The sequence below is a fragment of the Dendronephthya gigantea genome, unplaced genomic scaffold, assembly GCF_004324835.1.
Source record: "Dendronephthya gigantea isolate DGI-Jeju-01 unplaced genomic scaffold, DenGig_1.0 000001F, whole genome shotgun sequence".
NCBI lineage: Eukaryota > Metazoa > Cnidaria > Anthozoa > Malacalcyonacea > Nephtheidae > Dendronephthya > Dendronephthya gigantea.
The window spans coordinates 2,267,193-2,285,799 of record NW_021163011.1 but is presented as its reverse complement, the minus strand read 5'-3'; the positions used below and the strand labels follow the sequence as shown (position 1 = coordinate 2,285,799).

The 18,607-nt window shown below is 34.5% G+C and overlaps 1 protein-coding gene across 7 annotated transcripts in view; it reads left to right on the top strand.

The window, feature by feature from the left end:
• LOC114525428 (zinc metalloproteinase nas-4-like) overlaps nucleotides 1–18,607 on the top strand; it is a 30,494-nt gene that overhangs the window by 1,296 nt on the left and 10,591 nt on the right. The window contains exons 1-3 of one of the 7 annotated variants that reach the window (XM_028546775.1): nucleotides 5,765–5,783; nucleotides 6,193–6,266; nucleotides 8,711–8,767. The gene's annotated coding sequence lies outside the window, so the exon portion shown is untranslated. Of the gene's footprint in view, nucleotides 1–5,764; nucleotides 5,784–6,185; nucleotides 6,267–8,710; nucleotides 8,768–10,474; nucleotides 10,534–13,714; nucleotides 13,876–14,374; nucleotides 14,435–17,579; nucleotides 17,876–18,607 lie in introns of those variants that run through there. The other 6 variants (XM_028546785.1, XM_028546794.1, XM_028546816.1 and 3 more) reach the window with 6 other exon arrangements.

Below are 18,607 nucleotides of genomic sequence, written 5' to 3'. Positions count from 1 at the left end.
GCGAGGCTTATTATGCAAAAAACAATATTTGTATTTTTTGCCGTACAAAGCTATCCGCCGAGTTATATCCCGGTTTTCGCCTTTGGTTTACATATTTTTCGATACCTTTAAAGCTCGGTTTCATCGTTGTTATCATAGTTTTAAGGTGAGGGAGTTTTGCCTTTCATTTGAGGCGTTTTTGTGATGTTTTCATTAATTTTTTCGGCTGCTTTCGTCGGGGAAATATGGAAAAGACCGACACAAACTCAGGTAAAAATTCAGTTTTTTCCAAACTATTTCGTCTCAAGTCTTGAAAATTTATTTCATTTTTCTTCCTCTTATTTGTGCAAAATTTGGCGATATATATTTGGTGCAAAATCTATGTTTTTGTGACAAGGATTATTGAAAAGTCACGGTCGAACAACCAACATGTTTACATTTCTCATTTAAAATTATTTTACACCAATTTTATCGATCGATAAGCTGTAATTTCACAGCAATTTTACAGCTCAGGAAAAAATTAGCAGAACTCTGTTGACAGAAACAATCGGAGATAAAATATACAACGGAGTTTTTTGGTTTATTTTCCCTGTGTATATAGACTACAATACATGTGACGTGATGCCGACTGAAAAGCAAAACAACTCTTCAACTTGGCACACATGCATGACATGGATAGTAAAATACTTATTACCAAGACATAATATCATTCTCTATTTTGAATTACCATTTAATATTTCTTTTCCCACAATATCATACTATAAAGGTAGCCACAATGCGAGCAGCAGCGTTTTTTAAGATATGCCTTTACATGATGGCAAAGCCGAAGGCGAAAAAAATATACAACCCCGAAGTTCGGAAGTGTTTTCCGTTTTATAATGCGATGGTGAACGGAATCCTTTCCTTTTAAAGTATTCCTGCTTAATCCTTATTTAAAACATCTATTGCATGGTAGTAGATAGTGTTTAGTGATAGTGTTTTGTAGTGACACAAAATATACAAAACGTCAGATGCGTTCGAATTCGACTTTTAAATAAAATTCGGCCTTCATGTCGGTATGCAAGCCATGCATCGTCTGTACTTTTTTAAAGCGAAATAAACAAAAACATTTCAGTTAGTTACTTTTTGCCATTTTCACAGTATTACTCTGGTATAAAGATAAAAAATATAGTGATATTTGTGAATAAATTTGAACCATTTCAGTCATTAGGTGTGAAATTATAAAATCTGACTGTCACTTTTCATTTAGTTTTCAACAATTTTTGTCACAAAAACATAGATTTTGCACCAAATATATATCGCCAAATTTTGCACAAATAAGAGGAAGAAAAATGAAATAAATTTTCAAGACTTGAGACGAAATAGTTTGGAAAAAACTGAATTTTTACCTGAGTTTGTGTCGGCCTTTTCCATATTTCCCCGACGAAAGCAGCCGAAAAAATTAATGAAAACATCACAAAAACGCCTCAAATGAAAGGCAAAACTCCCTCACCTGAAAACTATGATAACAACAATGAAACCGAGCTTTAAAGGTATCGAAAAATATGTAAACCAAAGGCGAAAACCGGGATATAACTCGGCGGATAGCTTTGTACGGCAAAAAATACAAATATTGTTTTTTGCATAATAAGCCTCGCTTCCATGTTATGCGAAGGCGCGGTTACTAAGTTTCGCAATTGGTCTTATACGGGAATAATATCTCCTTCAGTTATCCACGTCAACATTGCAAGTACTTGAAAATAAGTGGGCCTATACTTAAAGTCTTTGCGCCCTACGATGACCTACATTTAAATGGTATTAGCGGAAAAAATATTTGTTTTATTTTCTATAATTATAGTTCAAAGGAGCTATTTAAATATAGTTCAAAGTTTTCGAAACGTTCTTGACTGAGATGAGGGATGCTTCAAACGACGTATAGGAGCTGACCGCTAATCATGCATATTAATTAAACTTCAACGGTTTTATCTAGATCAGTTTATCTTGTAACGCAAAAAATACACATATATAGCTAGGTCACTGCGGGTGTTTAAAACACTGGGCTATCTGAAAATATTTAACGCATTTAGCAGTTGTTTTTGATTGCATAAAGAGTTGTTTTATGCCGTTATTTTCGCTTGTGACGTCACCAATTATCGCCAAGAAAATATTCGCCAAATGTTAGCGGCAAGCTTTCTCTCGTTTGAGCGACAATGGTAAAGTCAAAGTATCGCCATATATTGAGAAATACGAGGTGTATTGTTTTTATCGTACATTTCCGGAGACGGGGGCAAGTGTATTTGTGCGACAGATGTTTGGCGTTACATGTTTTATATTGTGATTTGTGATTTCCAAAAAAATACGGAAATGCCATTTGTTCTGTGAATCGTGAAGTCATGAAGTTTGTGAAGTTTTAGGTTCAATATACTCGGTCCATATATTGAAAATAATGGTCAAAATCCGCTGCAAAGCCGCCGACTAGCCGTAGATTTTCGTAGGCCGTCGTGGCCCTTCGTTACATTTTCGTGCGTTCGTTGACCCGTTTGTTGACCCGATCACTTGGCTCGGCGTTTACTAATGGGAAATACCGCTAAGACACGCTATGTTTACTGTTTTATGACCCAATTATGAAAAATGAGGTAACAGTTTCGTCTAAAGAATCGTGTGATCGTGAAAAGGAAGTTTCCTTTTTTGTGACGGGAGAAATCTGAAGACTTTCGTGATTTCGAAAAAAAAGCAGGTATATATATAATAAAATTGGCAAATAAAACCGGTGCCGATATCGATGATGCTTTATCTTTTGAGTTTTGAAACCATTGAATATAGAACACATTAATTGAGTGTTTTCGCGTTTGCCTAACTACAACCATCTGTAGTTGATGATAAATTTCGTGAAAATGTGACTCATATATCAATACATTGTAATATCATTGTTATTCTTGTTGCTACGTATCTTGTGCGCGTGCGTACCTATATATGGTTGTTTAATCATAATTCAAAATATTGGAAAATTTCCTGTCTCTGAAGGACTTTTACTATAAATGTATTTATATAATGCATTACATAAAATTGAATATATTTAATATATTGTTCGAATTCTGCACGATCCGAGTTGCATTTTCCGCTAACATGACAATTTAGTAAATCTTTTATACACGCGGGTTTATTGGTGGTCCAACGTGAATTCCGGCGTGTTTTGTTCGAGGCTCTGTTGGCGAAAAAATTTCAATCATTTGAAATTTTCAGTGAAAGGCTTTATATAACGATATTTTGCCGGAAAAGCATCGGTTCCAAGAATGAGAAACTGAGAATAATTAAGAAGTGGTTAATTAGTAAATACTGTCTTTTTTAAATCGCATAATGACTTTGCCTTAATAAAAATGGTAGCGGAATGTCGATCGAAAAATATAATTGAAATTTTAATTAAAAGCGAGTTATATAGAATATCCTTTATATATGTAGAAAATTAGAAAACTGATCTGAGCGCTAATATTATCGACATGAACCGTGTTAATATAATTGCATTATCTATCAAAAAGAAAATTTCCAATACTTAATAATCCTAATGAGGTCAGGATTGTCAAGCAAAGACAAAGCAAATGAAACTGCAAGATATACAGCGAGCCATGCAGTGTTCATATACGTAGATAAAACAAGGCTATATGGCAGTATATGCTTTGAAACATCGTTTATATATATACGTGCTGGCATGCGGATGCAGCAAAATTGTAATGATTATAGGTATATAAAGGCAGTACAAAACACAAAAAGACTGTATTTTAGAATTGCTTATAGAGCCTCCGCTTTATTCATATACGTGCTGTAGCTTCTATCCGTAGCTGTATCCGTAAGCTTCTGAGTCATGTCTTGAAAAGTATCATATAGAAGGAAAGAAATTATCAAAGTGTCTATTTGAAGCGGGAAATAATTGTAATATATTGTATATTCACATTATGCTGACTCAAACCCTTACAGTAAAAATATTCGATGCGGAATAATTGTTAAGTGATGATCACAGGAAAATCCAATGCATCCGGCCTTCTAAGGATGACTCTTAAAAAACCACTTCAACCTATCCAAATGCAGTAAACAATACTGCATGTGAAAATGCGTGGTTTTGACCCCATAGTCATAGAGACCTGCAATTGTTTTATCGACGCAACTCATGCGGCATAAATATAGCCAGAAAAATATACACTGACGCAATCCAAAATCACATAAACTGTGTCATAACATATGGCTGCCATTATATCATAACTTCACATCTGAGAGACAGGCTTACAAGGCATTCAATTTTTGAGCAACAATTCAAGGTATACCGATATGGTTATATATTTTTACAATATATATTTGTTTAGAGAGGGCTCCAATTAGAAAATTTATACTTTTAAGATAAATGATGGAGTGCAACTAGGCATTTTTCATATAATAATAATTTTAGTCTTTGCTTAACTTAATATATATCTTCAGACAATTGATGATTCAATTATTTAACGATTCAATTCGAAGTTTAAAGTGTTAAGTCTTTAATATACAAAAAACAAGCGCTTTGTTTATATTTTCCACAGCTGTATTTCTAAGATATGAATCATATGATGTAATGTCTAAATATCTAACACCATTTTTGTTCACTATGTTTATATATATGCATATATGAAAAGATCCGAAAGATTCAAAATTTCGGAAAATCTTTGATCATGCAGCTGTGCCCCCCGTCGTTATACAAGCACAAAGCGATGCGGCCGGTATACATTTTCTAGAAGCGATTAGAATTCCTGCATGCTGCCAATATGCTTTGGGTGCTTAGAGTTAAAAGTTTCAGTTTAAGAGTTGAAGTTGAAGGAGAAGGTAATGTTGTGTTTGCGCGGAAGAGGTTCCATTCAATGCCTTGCGAATTCGCGGACAATATCGCGCTTTGGAGGTTGGCCTCGAGGTGAATAAATACAACTAGCGATTCGCTTTAACAAAAAATATATAAAGCTATAGGCATGAGGAAGTTAAGCATCAAATATTAAAACCCTATTACATGCATGCATGCAATGATATTCTTTTAACAATTTAATTAAGATTGATATCGAACGCTCTTCGTCAGCAGATTTTTTTATTGTTTCAAGTCCATATAAATATTGCGAAATTTGCCATATTGTCCTAGTTACATATAATTCCTATTTGAAGAATTATATATATCTTATATAATTCAGAGATTTGAATTCAATTCTTAAAATAAGCGAGGAAAGAGAGATGTAATATAGATAATTCAATGCAACTTAGTATAGCTACGCCTACGTGGCATATAATTATATATAGTTCTCGTCTTCACGAATCTTGACTATATCTACTGCGAAAAGACATCGCGAAATTCAAGTTCAACGTCATAAAGGCAATCTTCAACGATCAATGATAGCACTACCACTACCACATGCAACTATACAAGCTCGTGATTGGTCAATTTGATGCGGTCATAGCATCTGATTGGTTCATGTTTCCTCAAAGGTAGGAATTGTGGTAGTGGGAGTCAAATCGGAACCTGGCTGAGTGGGTATACAACGACCATAAGGCTGAACGGAAAACAGCAAGGCAATAATACAGCGAGAGCCAACTTGATATTCCGAAAGCGAAGCCGGCCGAAGTGCGTAAGAAGAGTAATTTGAATTCGTTTTAAAAATTTTTGAACTCGTCGTCCTGTAGGAAGTTCGGTGAATTGTCACATGCGCCATATAACCATATATGTCCATATTTTTTGGTACGGAAGACGCATATCATCGATTTGTGAACCTTACAAGGTTCCGGTGACACCGGGGACTCTGCCAAATTCATATTACTAAAGGGTTAGCAAAGGCAACATATATATTAAAAATGTCGAAAATATGTCAGGCAAGCAATATAAATGCATGTTACAATTAGACTTGTGTATAGATACAAAAAAACCTTATCCGTCATGTTATGCATAACGCTGAACATTTCCGCAACATTTCCGTTGCGTACTTTCTGGCACACTTAACTGACACTTCATTCCGAATATGCTGGAAAGATATTATGTTAATAAATGCGTCGTAAAAGTTATATATAGGAGAAATGAACATGCAGAGATTCGATATTCCAACCACTTCATCAGACAGCAAGCAATATTGACATAATAAAACAATTGTAATTATTGAACTATCTATGATATAAATATCCTTGCCCAATTATGTCTTGTCATATATGCTAATTCGTCCAATTGCTGGTCTATTTTAGTTTGAAGAAACTATTTCACACGCGCTCCAACACCAACTCCATATAGGCTGCTGAAAGGAGACGACATTTATCAGGTATGTTGAACAAATGTATAATCAATGCTTTCTCGCAGTGTATAGTTCGTAAGTACGTGTTAAAAAATAGCGTACCAAAGCTTTCCAATGTTCACCATGCATGCATGACCATATATAGACGTTTATAGAATGAAACATGCTACTTAGAAATCGAGTTCCTCGAATTCACCATGACATTTTCGGTGGAAATCCTGTTCAATGTGTGCATGAATGATGAACTAGTTCGTCCATGACTTTATAACTTCATCAGTTGGTACTTATGATATATTAATAAACACCAATATAACCAAGGAGCAGCGTGGCAGCGTCTTCAAACAACTTAGCATCAAATGTGGTATAACAACTGCCTAAATAGACAAAAACACTTCTCGACGTTTCGACCTGAGGGCCTTCGTCAGGAGACTTACTAACTCTCCTGACGAAGGCCCTCAGGTCAAAACGTCGAGAAGTGGTTTTGCCAGTCTATTTAGGCAGTTGTTATACCACATTTGATATTAATAAACACGTAGTATAATATATACAGAGATCAAGTTACAGCCACTTAATTTAACAAAATATACAGCTAGACGAATGTCTTCCTTAAATTTTAAACGATAAAAAACATAGCATCAAATTAATGTGGTGTAACAACTGCCTAAAATAGACTAAAACACTTCTCTCGACGTTTCGACCTGAGCCCGGCAGAGGGCCTTCGTCAGTCAAACAATTACACGAATTAATTCTGATATAGTGACTGTTGAGCCGTTTTCCCTGGTAAATGTTGTGTTAAACTTCCAGAGTCCTATACAATAACCTAATGAGTAATGATATAGTCTCGTAGTAATTATAGCTATATATATACATATATGTATATACACTCCCGATAAAATCCATCCATTTCTATATAAACCTAAATATTAAGAGCGCGGGGGTTGATACATGGGGATCAACTTTATTGGAAGAAATAAGCATACAATTCACATAAAAGCTGCTTCCCACTTACGCGTTTTTTATACGCACGTACACGTACGGAAAATTTTAAATGCTTTTACATTTTTATTATTTAACATCTAGGTCAACTAATGCATATTAAAATATGCAGAAAACTAAGTTCCTAAGGTAACATGTATATATAAGGATTTCGACTTTTACGTGCGTGTAAGACAACCTGCTGTGAATTACCTTTACATTTTGTATAAGAACAACTCCTAGGAATGAAGACTTCTATAGCTTAGGAAATAACTTTGATCCAATTTACATATGTGCATGCCTTTGCATGCAAGGTTTTGCGACTGTGATGGACTTCATGAAGCTATAATGCTTACAAATATTGCTTCAGGCAGCTTTTGAAAAGAAAATGGTATAATTGACCTATTTAAAAGAAATATTGATTTTCGTATCCTATATATATATATATTCACCGGAAGTCTTACATGCTCTATGTCTAGTTGATGAAAATATTTTAGGTATACTTCGATTTGGTACGGTCGTATATTGAGTAAGTGAAGTAAATAAATATTTTTTTATTTATTCATTACCAATGAATTTCAATTTTTAAACACTGCTATATAACAAATTATAAGTTAGGCTGTAAAAAGAAATAGACTTTGATGTGAAGGACAAACACTCGAGAATAACAGGCAATTGTAAAATGCACGACAGATCCGCGATTGATTTATGACATCCGTCATTTAAAGAGCTCAACAGATTATTTGAAAGATTTAAGATAACAGCTATATCAAGTCGTGCCTAGCTCTTTGGAGCAATGTTCCGCCATAATATTGTTGAAGTTCCGCGCTCGTTTATAGAAATTTTCAAACTTGCAGAGGTTGCATGGTTACTCAGGGTAGGCTGGGTATAGCACCATCACAACTATAGATAACTGCAGTCTGGAACATCTTATTCTTACGTTCAACTACCAGATTATCAGACTATCAGTCAATTGCATAACTGCAATAGCCTTTCCCTAACGAAACCACAGTATATTCTGTATGGGGTTGTTTGAGGGAGGGGGTGTGGTTGTTTGAGTTATATATACACGTCGAAGACCATGCATTTAACGATTATAGATACCATACTCGAGCTCGAGTTGTAAACATTACTTATATATAGCAGCCAGGGACCGCCGGACCGGTTGTATCAAGCCCGTTTATAGCTTGAACGGTGTTTAAGCTCAAAATAGAAAGCAAGTCTATCGTTTCATTCAGCAAGCAAACTAAATGTTTTTAACCTTAATAAAATGATACTGTTTACAATACATATTCAGTGCATAAATTCAAGTTGACTCATTCAAGAGAGTTGTAAGAGTGTTATTTAATTTTGACTTATCCACCGTTTAAAAGCTAAACGGGCTTGATACAACCGGCCCCAGATATATATGACGAGAGCGAATAGAATATTGTTTTATATTATAGGCAGAACTTTATAGGAATAAAATGTGCAAATATTTATTGTTATAAATATAGGAGCTGATATATGCAGTAACTACTCAGCCAAACAGCTTACGTACCAGCTCATACACGGTGAGTAGAGTATTAACGTATATGTATGTAAAAATATCTTGACATAACCGAAAAATGTGAAGAAGTGACATAACCGAAAAATGATGCACTATACAAATGGCTTTTTGTTTCGAGTTCTATGGGTACAACTAAGTATAGATATTTAATAAATAATTTTGACGCGAAAAGGAAAGAGAACATGCAACAATAAAATACTGGTCTGTATATCCTATATATAGTACTAGTCCAGTCGGGCCTTCAAGTAATAAAAGTTAAAAATTAAGATATTTTCCTTCACTGACCAGCATGCATTCCACAGAAATGTTAAATCTCACGTGTTGTTTTTGTTACTATAGTATATAATTAAGCCCACGAAATAAACATGCAGAACAACTTAAACTGCATGAACTTTATGACGTATATAGCTTTAAAATCGTTATCATATCTCGCAACCGCGTCGTATCTCCTCTTGGCCTCTGGCTGCCAAACCTAACTGAAAAATTAAATGTAAAACTTCACACACGCGGCACAATACTTTGTTTCAATCTCAGTTTCTCCGTGCACATACCTGCATGTATACTTACGGACCATGCATGCAAATAACAATTAATACTTCACTGTCTGTTAATTTGCGGTCAACCTCTGCTGCCTGCAGTATATTTGCGGTTTTCTGGAAAGTGACCTATATACTATGTATAAGTATGTATTATGCTCTCTTATAATACATCAAGAAATATTCTAACAATGTTGCTTTTTTGACCAATAAAACATATTACTGAATCCAAAAACAGATATCCCTCGTTATTGTTTCTTCCTATTTTTCTCACATCCAATCTTCCCAGATCCCACGCTTCCCATCATGCAATACTATAAATTCACAAAATATATGCATGCATGTGTACATGAACTGTTCGTTTCAATTGTCGACCAGGAAGAGACTATATGCATGTCTTCAAAGTATACAAACACATAATTTATTATTATATACCGGCACGTACATATGTTATATAATGTATATTTTTTACCCAAAAAAATATTATTTACATCAGAAAATTTATATAGTTTAAAGCAGGGAAAAACATGCAGAAATCTTTAAACCTGTTCAAGCATCTTTACATGCATGCCATTAAGGTTTAAAGTAAAAAAAATTGGTATTACGATAAAAATGTTTTCTCATTTGTATCTGCAAAGCCGTAGAAAACCACCGAAATTCTAGTCATTTAAGATATTTTCGTGACTATAAATGCACGTGAGTATATAATTAGCATGCACGCAGGGATAAATTGTGGGTTTTAACACACACCAGAGGCAAGTGACGTGCATAAAAATAAATAATCGTGGTTAGCTGGTATATGTGCATGGTCATAAGGAAATAACAATGACAAAATAACGTCAATCGTGTCCTATAAGTTATATATATACCTATTATAAGCATTAATATAATTGCGCCTGCATGATTTACATAATTACTATGTATGAAACCTCAGTGCATGAAGGGTGTTATTTCCTTCGGGTTAGTTCGTTGTTACCTCGTGGGCGAAAAGCAATTTTCCCATAATATATTTAAGTGCAAGAAGAGATATTAACAAATTGGTCATCTGGTGGCTACTGGAATACATGCACGTATAATCCTAACGATCTCTCGCGGTTATTTTCGCCACTATAGCAACATCGAACGTTAAGGCCACATCACAGCGAAATTGACACACATGTCGGACGCAGTCGTCGGTTTGTAAAAGGCATACACTCCCATACAGTATTTTATTGACTTTTAACGCATTTATCAGGTGAGTGCATGCGTATGTATCAATAAGTACATAAATAGATATACATATACGTGGCTAACGCAAATGTGTTCGATTAGTCTTTTTCACATGAGCTTTTTCATATAATTATATATTGCGCAAATTCTAGAGGTTGAAAGGGTCTTGATTTCGAGTGGAATTATAAAGTAAACATTTCAAATTCAAGCCAGGAACAGTACTGAGAAGGAAAAATGAGTCAACTATAGGTCCTCCAGCAGGAATCGAACCTACGCTTTTGCGATGCGGTTCTATCCTGTCGAAGGACCTATATAGTTGACTCATTTTTCCGTCAACTGCTCCTGGCTTGAATTTGAAGTGTGTATAATTCCACTCGAAATTGAGACCCTTTCAACCTCCAGAATTTATCTACATCGAGTGAAGTGGTAAAAATCATAATAATTTATTATATAGTGCGTAGTTTTACTTTGCAACTGCATGACGTTCGCTGTTCGTCTTTTTGTGACTTCGGACTGCAATAAACGAGTCATATATGCGTATAACTCGGCATACACAAGCCTGATGTTATGTAATGTGGGTCAAAGTTAATTTTTGTTCGTTAGCTATTAGATAATATATTACCCATATAATATATATAGTCAAAAGAGTATCACATGCATGCTCGCATCGCTTGGGCGGAAAGCAAATGTCCAAGAGGAAAAATGTGTGATCGATTAGTCAACATAGAACAAGTGCGCATTGTGAACAGAAAATCTAAATTAAAATAAAAATCTCACGCACTTTTTATTAATTTAACTATATGAATCGCTGCAAACGTATAAAAATGCGCGTTTACACTCATTGCATTTACAAAAGAAAAGACCATTCTCAACTTAATAAATGGCTATGACAGATTGAAAACTTATCCGCATGCATGGGTCGATCTCACCACAAATATGTGTAGCCTGCGAATAACATGAGAATCTATTTATGCTTATTCCACGGTGCATGGGGGGGTATCGCGTTTCCCCCCACCGTGAAATAAGCGTATAAATAGATTCTGTTATTCGAGCGCTAAAATATGAGGGAACACAGGTTATTTATTCATTTATCATTCGTTATAGGAATTAGGAATTTACCCATGCACGCACTGGTATAACATTGACTTAGAAACATTCACCTAATGCAACATTACTAAGTTATAAATAAAAACGTGTTAAATGAAAAATTAGGAAATCATCTGATGACTAGTGACAGATATGGTATCACCCTTACCTGGCAATATGTCTAACTGTCACGATGTCTAACTAATGATCAACCAACTGTCATGTTTATGGGCGAAAAGGCAAACGGTCCAAAGTAAAAATATTGATTAATAAGCATTCTGTACAAAAAAAATTAGCAGGATATCTTTAATAAAGTAAAATATCCACTTTTTATTTGATTATAAATCTCTGCGAGTTTACAGTCGACCATATCGCATTTACATGCAAAGAAAAGGTCTTTCTCAACAAATGAAAGATTCAAAACTTCTAGTGCATGTGGAACATACAATCGTGTCTCGCCACAAATATGTGAAACGTTAATTTAAGGCAGGCTAACTCATTTATTTATAATTTTTTATAGTAAATTATCCATTGATAGCTTTGACTTTGAAACATTCACTTGCAGCATTACATGAATAAAATCTTATAAAACGAAAATACTGGCATTATAGGAACAACCGCATCTGATTGATTTGTTTGTTTGTTGATTCAGTTTCGTCAAGTTGCCCCTCGACCTTCTAGAAATATCCTCACACATGCATGTTGATAATAATTGAATAACAAAAATAGTCTTTATTTAGGGTATCAACTGTCTTGATCTTGTTCTAATTTTAGATGTTTATTACAAGCAAATACGTGCAAATACTGAGATACCAACTTTATTGTATATTTGCATAATAATACTTTAGAAGGGAACTAAACATCTGGAACAAGGAACTTGTCTCTTAAAATATTTAGGGTCAAATATCTGCATGTCAGCAAGCTGATTGTAGGGTCCTGAGTCCATCAACTTGATTGCAATGGATATGCAGTGCATGTCCTCTCACAAGCCGGGTATACGATTTTTATACAGAAGCATGTTCGTTGTTAATATTTGGAAAATTCTTTCTTCTCACGCGGATTAAGACCAATTCTGCATGCATGTGCATATAGGCTACTGATCCATGAGTCATGATATTTCTCCAATGTTCTACCTGAACACTTCTAAGTATATAGGCGACCGTCTATCCTTCGTCATATAACTCTGGTGTTACTGATTGACATATAGAGCACATGGATAATTTTAAATGCGTTTCGAAAAGAACTATCGTATACGAAAATATAATTTATAAATCTATAGATAATGTATGTATCATAGTAACGAAGTTTAGTAACAAAGTTTTATCGGGGTAAACAAAGAATCACCCTTAAATTATATACGCTTAATTTAGCTCCCAAAATTCGTAGATCCATTCGCGGAAAAATCACTATATGATGCAACGCGGTCGACAATTCCCACTATTTTGATTGTGTTAATTTATGTCAAATTAAACACTTTACGACTAAAATTGAACACTTTCATACATCATTTAATTTTGTCGACTTGTTTTGTATTTAGTCTGGCGTGTATTCAAAATAGTTTCTTTTTGTTCTTCTTCAAACAGCTCTTCTGCTTCAGACAAAAAAACGGTCGGGTACTTCGTTTTTGGTAAACTTAACCAATCAAATTGCAGCTAAGCTCGTTCATGTAATTGGTATAGCTATATTATAGCCACAAATATGTAGTAGGCCTTCAATTTGGCCGGGTCTTATATTGGTTTTACTAATCGAAGTATCGAAATCAGTTACAATAAATAAATCCAACGGTTCCTTCCTATAATTTAAGCTAAGTATAGCGGTTGATGGGACATGCAACGCCGATTAAAATTGTTGTGTACATCCTGTATCACCAAACCAAGGCTCGACGAACGACGAACGACGAACAAATTGAGCCCCCTTTGCATGCCGGGATACATACGATTGATTTGTAAAAAACATTTGTGCTGTTTCAAAATATTGAAATAAACAATATTCATTGTTCGATTTTCTGTCTAACAAGGTACAGATATGCTTTAAGTACACAGCTAATAGAATTAAGGGTTTGAACTTTGAGCGCGCAAGGAATGATGGTTTGTTTACAATTAATATAGAAGACTTATATATGCAGCAAAAAAACACACCAGTCTTGCTCGAAAGGCAATTTTCTGACTTCAACGACTCAGTTCAATAGGTGGCAACACAACAACCAGCCTGCGAGTGTAGCGCTCAAGATTCCAAGCAGCATTTACTGCTGATATACATTCTCTGACGTGCACATAACCAGGTAACCGTGATATCTAGCGCCCTCCTTTTGAGTTCGTTGTTCAAACAGTATTATGTTTAAAACTTATCAGGACTTTGTCGAACGTTGTAATTTGCATGGTGACCTTATGCACGCGTATAGCTAGTTATGTTTATTATTTAGCCTATATATCAGTGAAAAAAGCAACTAACGTGGTGTCATGCGGTATTTGTTAAAGTGATTTATTATAACCGTAACATCGGTCTCTATGATGTCATGTCACAACTTATGGCTATATCATTATAACCAGGTTCTCATACAGGTCACTGACAGCCGGCGATAGCTATTGTTGTTTTTTCCTGGAGAATAAAATGCTTTGTTATTTTGTATGTTTTCTTCGTCACCGCGCGGCCACCAATAATACATCGCAGACTGTCAGTGATTATTGCACGAGAACCTGCATGGCAAATTGACCAAAATAGGTTGCATTTAATTTTTTATATTGTATAGTCATAATGCTCCGCTATGAGCAGACAAATATCTGCTAAAAGTCTGCTAAAGACTTCGTGTCGTTATTGCACACTTCGAAATTCTCGTACAGGTCAGTAAGTAACATGTGAATGAACGTCCTATTTTACTGTGTATATGAAAGTATGTATGAAAGTATGTATGAAAGTATATATCATTTATATTCATGAATAAAACGCTGCACATCGAATCGTCAGTTGGGTACTAGGCTATACTAGTTCCTAAAGGTATGAATCAGGCCTATTAAAGTTTTTCATAAGAATTGCCTCAATCTTCCTACGATTGGGAGCAACGCTATTCTCAAATAAATTAATAATCCTGCATGCACGTTGCTAAAAGACGAATTTTAAAGGTATAAAACTGTTTCGTCATTAATTATTTATATTGTAAAAGTCAGCATCAATTGAAGTCAGAAGGTTTGTTCACACGATCCAATTTTGTTGGATCCAATTCACTTCTGATGGATGTTTTATAGTCTGTTGTCTTGTAGTGTATATCAGCAGCAAATCCACCGAAGCCAATGCGCCGTACAGCTTCATCAATAGTCGACTATATTTTATACGTCAGAATTGAATTGGATCCAACAAAATTGGATCGTGTGAACAGACTTAGACATTGTCATTTTATAGTGACTATACATGCTCATATATATTGATTATTGACTTTATAACTCTCAAAATATAACTTTTTATAATAAATTGTAAAATAAAAAGGTGAGAATAGCATCAATTTTCCCCCATTGTTATAATTGCGCCTGGATTTACATAATAATAACTGAATTGTGAACGAATTAATTACCTGCAAAAAAAAGCCTATAAATCTCGTTGAACTAGCTTGTTGTTTCCTTGTGGGGGAAAAAAAGTATTGTGCTAACATGTAAAAGATTATGAACGAATTAATAACCTGTTAGTCTAATAGCTACTGGTATATAATATATATATATAAATATATATATAATATATAAAATATATATGCATATATATATATAATAATATATAATATATATAATAATATATATAACATAAATATATAGAATAATTAATATAGATATAAAATAATATATTATAATATATATATATATATATATATATATTATTTACAGTTATAACTGCAAAATAAACGATCCTGATTGGCCAATTCCTAAATCCCGTCAATATCTATACAGTTAAAAGTTACTATCCGTTCGCACAACGCCTCATGCATGCAGAGCTTCGATGATTTAACTATATAAGCTGCATGTTATGTTTTTACAACAGATTAGTAGACAGATTTTTTATTTTGGAGCGGGAATCAGCGCCGGTTTACCAGTGCAATTGTATATCGAATTGTTTACTCAACTTAGATGTACAATCGTGTCGTTAATTCTGCCACGTCGCCATCGCTATGCATGCATGCATGGGCCCTTCTCTATGGGTATAGTTCAATTTACTCGCACATACTGACTAGTCTTTTATTGCGCTTATTCTTCTAATTTTAGCCCAAACGCAGCTACTGTGCATAAACAAGAATTAACATACCCATTAACTTTTCATAATTGTTATACGTACCGCACGCAAGACAATTTAACGCAATTAAATATATAGGTCAATGTGGGCTACAAAGATAACTAATCGTAAGATTCAATTGAATTAAACAGAAATAATTAAGTGAGAGAAACAAGTCCTCTAATTCTTAAGGTCGGCCGTTTCAGACGTCGAACTTTTTATGTGCCGAATCGAATGCACTTTAGTTCATTATTACATTAACATTACATGCAGGTGCAGCAAATGAAATGTTCAACGTCTGAAATGGACTCAACTAACTTCAGGTGGTCTTGATAAAAAAACGTAGTGAAAATGCAGTCCCCTAAGTTTCACAAGGTGCTGTATCCTAGCCAGTATTTCAGACCATATATTAGGGGGAAAGGCAGGCATTTCAAATAGTATTTCATGGTATATATATATGCATGGTAAGCTTCTGGGAATGTCCCAGATCTATCAAATCCCAATGGTAAAGGGGCAAAGAAAATATGCGAAACAAAATGGTTTGCTCGCGACATTAGAATCGCTTTATTTCAGTTATCACAAGATTAAAAATACACTCAAAATGACAGAAAGCTCATTGATTTTTTTTGGCAGCATTGTTTTTTTTTGGCAGCTTGCTGAAATATTGTGTATAGATTTGTCCCTCGTATATTAATGAGAAATTGCAAACCAACTTTTCAATTTAAACCGAAGCAAATAGCTTTGTTTCAGACTTTAGAATGAAAACAATTGAGTAATAAATGCATTGGAGCAACCATTATTTTACTCTCAGAGGGGGCGATGCATATATTTTAATTAGAATTACTGACGATGAGAAATTATCTTCCGTTTCTGAAGTATGAGTATACTCAAATCAAACAAGTGAATGTCTACAACGTCTTTGTATTCAACGTACTTTCAAAGAGAACAATACGATTCATATTGAACATTCACTTTTGAACTGAAATCAACGGGCTCTTCTTAATCACCTATATATGACGTCGGAAGTGAGGTTGAACTTTAAATTGAATTTTTTCTACTAAATGATGAAAAGAGTCGTCTCCGAAGTGTTTTTATTTGACTAGAAATTTGAGAATGCAACCAATTTCGGGAGTTTCGGGAATATACCACCCTTTTTTTCCGAGATGAAATGTTTGCGTGACCCAACCGGTGCATATCCTTAATAACACAAGATGGCGGACACTTCATTGACTTCGTTCAAAGAAAACAAACATGACATGAACAATGCAAAAATCGATAACCTTTTAAACATAATTTTAAACGTCCTTTCAAATAAAACCACGTAAAGTTTTTGCTGTTTTAAATTAAGGTGCCTTAAAACTCGTGATAACATGGAAATGCATCATCATTTTAAAACAATTGTTATTGAAGCCATCACGCCTACAACCTACATTATCGCGCTGTTATCGATGGGCGAGTCGCAGAGATTATATAAGAAACTCGTAGCACTGTATATAGTCAGGAATTTTTGTCATCATTCTTACAAAAAAAAAATCGATTGGAAAGATAAATGATAAACGATAAACTAAAATATAGCGCTTCCTAAAAAATAGTTTAACAACTACTTCTCTATGCTCTACAGTATTCATCAAATGACGGTTACATGAGCAATCGTACATCATGTCGAACTGTCGTTAATATGGAACAAGATTCATTCATTAAACAAATGAACATTAGCCCTGGAGCTCTACATCGAACATTCTTAACATTTTCTCGACTCATTATGTACTTAAAAACCTTCCATGATGTCTAATAGATTGAAGTGCATGTTAAATTGACCGATTTAAGATTGAATACCCCCGATATTGCGGTTAAAGTAATTGTTCTTTGACTGTCTGAAAGTGTTTACCAAAGATCAGGAACTCTTGTTTCTATGCCTGTGTACACCTCGCAAGAAGCTTGTGAAATTGTTGTTTCAATTCACGCTGCTGGTCCTTTCACAGATGATGAACAATTACACCTGATTTGTCGTTTGGTTACCAACATATACAGTAAGCGAGTTCACCTCATTTGCATACGTCTGTTGATGTTTTTAATTGCTTCGCCATTTTACCATAAATATATACAAATATGGCATTTGTGTACAGAGTGTAACTAGACGGACCCCATATTCGGCTATTTCTGGGAATTATCCCCCTATAGGACTAGCGGTATACTTCGTTCAGTTAGCCAAATACACTTCATGCAAAGAGAAAGCTATACAATTCAATCGTGGTTTGGTAACATTAATAAGTTGTTCCAAAAATAACGTGTATTGTTGTGGATGTCTCTGTTTTATTTACTGATCAAGACGTATTAATTAAGGTCAACGTTATCATATAACGTTCATACTTAACGGGAGCCAATAAAATTGTTGGAACAGACACATCACATGCAGTATATTTTTAAATCGAGCATGCATAATCAGTTAGTCCATCGCGTATGTGCATTAAATCTATAGCATAATTAACAAAATGGATCAAATGACAGCGTACATATTTTATTTGTTAATCTTGCATGGTGCATGTGTTCACTAGATCCGTGTTGCCTTATACATCGCAAACATTAGACTATATCTATAATAAACACTATCTATAATAAACACTATCTATAATAAACACTATCTAAGATAAACACCTTGTACCAAATGTTGTATCACGACTGTCTGAAATACTTCTGGAACTGATTTTTATCTAAGGGACTTCGTCAGAAGAGTGCTGACTTTTATAGCTAGCTATACCTCC